Genomic DNA, 3,605 nt, shown 5'->3' with positions numbered 1-3,605 from the left:
GTTCTCTCATTCTTACTTGCTCTCTCCCACATTCTCTCTCTCCTCTTTCATAACCTGTCTGTTTTTCCCATTTTTGTCCACTCAAAACAATACTTGCATAGTACCTAGAAACTTCTTTTTTGCATAAAAGAAAGTATTCTTTGCTTGAGTGATATATGTATACTGGACTTGGAGGACTAGGAAATAGTAATAAATGTTGTTTTTCATAATGGTAATTGATATTTCTGAACCCCAGTTTTTCTATACACTTACTCATGTTGATCCTCCCATGCAGTCCTACTCCTTCTCCTCCTTGCTCTGCCCTCTCCATGCCATTCATCTACTTTGTTTTTCATATTTTTGTTCACTGCAATCTTTTCCTTCCAGGGCCCACCCATGTTAGGCTGGGGGGAAGAAGGGGAAGCCGGGTTCCCCCACAACCTCTTTGGCAGTGATGACCCCACAGCGCAACAAGCGGTGAGTGTTCCGGTCTCGTTCTGCCCGTGTGGGGATGGGGTCACCAGGCCTGTGTGAGGTTGGGGGGCCAGGGAGAGAAAGTAGGTACAGCTAGGAGAGGGAAGGAGACTTTCTGTGTGTGTGTGTGTGTGTGTGTGTGTGTGAGAGAGAGAGAGAGAGAGAGAGAGAGAGAGAGAGAGAGAGAGAGAGAGAGAGAGAGAGAGAGAGAGAGAGAGAGAGAGAGAGATGGGGGGAGGGGGCAGATTTAGGGAAGAAGGGAGGGTAAACCTGAATGGGAATTTGGAGAGCTTGGAAAACAGGGGATAATTTGACTAAGACAAGAATATGAAGGAGTTGATCATATTTAGTTTATTATTTTCAAATTTAAAGGAAGTAATTAAATGACTGAATTGAATAGATTCAGAAAGATGAAAAGGGAAAGAAGTGTACAGTTAAATACATCATCTTGCCTTATTTTGTTAATGTTGTTACTAGTACCAAGGTTTCCTCTTTTCAACTATGTCTGTATTGACTTGACTAATGCGTAAGAGTTTATTGCCATAGTTATTTTACTATTTAGCTTTGAAAGAGGGTAATAGTACATTTATAATCCAATTGTAAGACATAAAGATATAAAAATCCACACCAATATGACAAACAATTCTGCAGACACTTATTTATCCATATTTCAAGTACATTATTATATAATGAAGAACATGTGATGTATTATATATGATTTCAAATATATGTTCTATCACCTCCAGAAGGATGTACCCATGCAGATACGTTCCTATATACTTGCATTTACCACATGTAAATTTCATTTACATCACATACTTGTTTATAAATACATGTAAATACTTTTGTGTACCTGTATATACAAGTATACACAGTTAATGCGTGGGTGCTCAAACTCGCACTGTGCATAGAAAGGACTGGCAATGTTTTAGGAAGTAATCCAAAGTCCTAGAGGATATATAAGGTAGACAAATTAGAGATTGACACATTTGTAGAAGTACTTCTGTTATCTTTGGGCCATGAAAATGTGAATGTGCAGTAGGACTGTTTAAAAGGAGGGATGTTATGGGGATGAGAGAGTAGGAGTAGGAAAGGGAGGAAGAATGTGGTTGGGAGGGAAGGGATGGGAGTTAAGGAGAGAGAGAGGGGGATTGGAAGGAACAGAAGAAGAGAAGGGAAGGAAAGGTACTGGCACCCCCTTGGTAGCCTCAGCTGGGCACAGAGCTGGCCGTGACCCCATACCCATGGGTATTGTTCAATTGAAAGCCTTGAAGCAGTTTGTTATGCTCTTTTTCTTTTTTCCTCCTTTTTCTTTCTTTATAATTTAACACTTGATTTGGAATTACAATGGCTGTGCCTCCATCTCCTGCTACTACTGTGGGTATTTGTCAGTATTCTTTTGAATTATTATACTCATTGATAAGTATCATATGTAACCAAAAGGATGTGTGAGAGTTGTTAAATGTTATTAATGGGTTGGATACATTTATTTTCCTCTGCCTCATAATGGTTGGGACATTCGCTCGTGCTCCTTTGCACTTGTAATATACGTTTTTTGTTTGAGAAATATCCGTTTACAAATGGGTATGCCAGTGGCAATAGTAGTGATTTATGTCATCATTGTAATAATAGAACGTTAATCACTATATATTATAATACAGAATTACAAGAAAATTTTATACTTAAGCTCATGGAGTCTGGTTATACTGTATCATGGCAGAGATGAAGGCAGCCAGAGATTTCGTTTTTACATACAAAGAAGTTATGAGAATGGTAACTGCTTTAAGGAAGAGTTTACTTTTGTGTGCATTAAAAATAGATCTCAGATCATTGCATTAAGAAATGGACTGAACTAAGAAAAGTGTTGGGAATCAAATATCAGTTGACTGCTTCTTTCTGTGAATAAGCTGAGGTCTGTTGATTGTGCAACATTTGATTAACATCAGGCTCTGTGCCTGCGACTGTGTATCATCTCCTAAACAGAAATGTTTCCATATTTGTAATGAGGAAGGAAAAAAAGGCTATTTTATTTTTCATTTATGACCTTTTTAAGTTCCTAAAACTTGAGACCAAATTTAGGGGAGTGTGTGCTGTCGCAGGTGCTGACCCGAGTGCCTGCGTTGCGCGGCCACTGGATCACTCCCCCTCTCTGTGCAAAGTTCCCAGGGGAAGAGGGCTCTGGGGACGTGACATTGTGACACTCGCGTTCAAAGGGAGGAGCTTCCATGGAGCCTGAATACCCTGCTGGGACTTTGCAAAGATGGGAGGCCCAGTGGCCGTGCCTTTGTGTTTGCCTAACCTGTTTCCAAGGCATGTGATAGGACCCAGTTGTTAAGCGCCTCTCTTCTCTTTCTCTCTCTCTCTCTTGCACTCACTCACACACTCAACTCACTCACACACTCAACTCACTCACACACTCAACTCACTCACACACTCAACTCACTCACACACTCAACTCACTCACACACTCAACTCACTCACACACTCAACTCACTCACACACTCAACTCACTCACACACTCAACTCACTCACACACACTCAACTCACTCTCACACACTCAACTCACTCTCACACACTCAACTCACTCTCACACACTCAACTCACTCTCACACACTCAACTCACTCTCACACACTCACTCATAAAATCACTCATACACACACAAATAGATAAATAAACAAATAAACAAACAAACAAATTTTTTTTTTATATATGTATGCATATGTAGATGTATATATGAATTTTTATGTATGTATGTATGTATGTATGTATGTATGTATATATGTATGTGTAAGTATGTATGTTTATATATAATTCTGTTTATATAAATGTTTACACATTTATTTGTAATATAAATATATATATATATATTATAATGTATATATATATAATATACATTTATATAATATATGAATATATAATATATATATATATATTATATGAATATATAATATATATATTATATGAATATATAATATATATGTATTATATGTTATATGAATATATATTATATATATTATATGTTATATGAATGTATATTATATATATATATATATATATATATTATGTATTATATGATATATTTATATATATACATATATATATATATATATAATGTTTTATATATGTTATATATGTATTGATTATATATATT

This window comes from Penaeus chinensis, chromosome 17 (assembly GCF_019202785.1).
Source record: "Penaeus chinensis breed Huanghai No. 1 chromosome 17, ASM1920278v2, whole genome shotgun sequence".
Classification (NCBI taxonomy): Eukaryota; Metazoa; Arthropoda; class Malacostraca; order Decapoda; family Penaeidae; genus Penaeus; species Penaeus chinensis.
Note: the sequence above shows the minus strand (reverse complement) of the source record.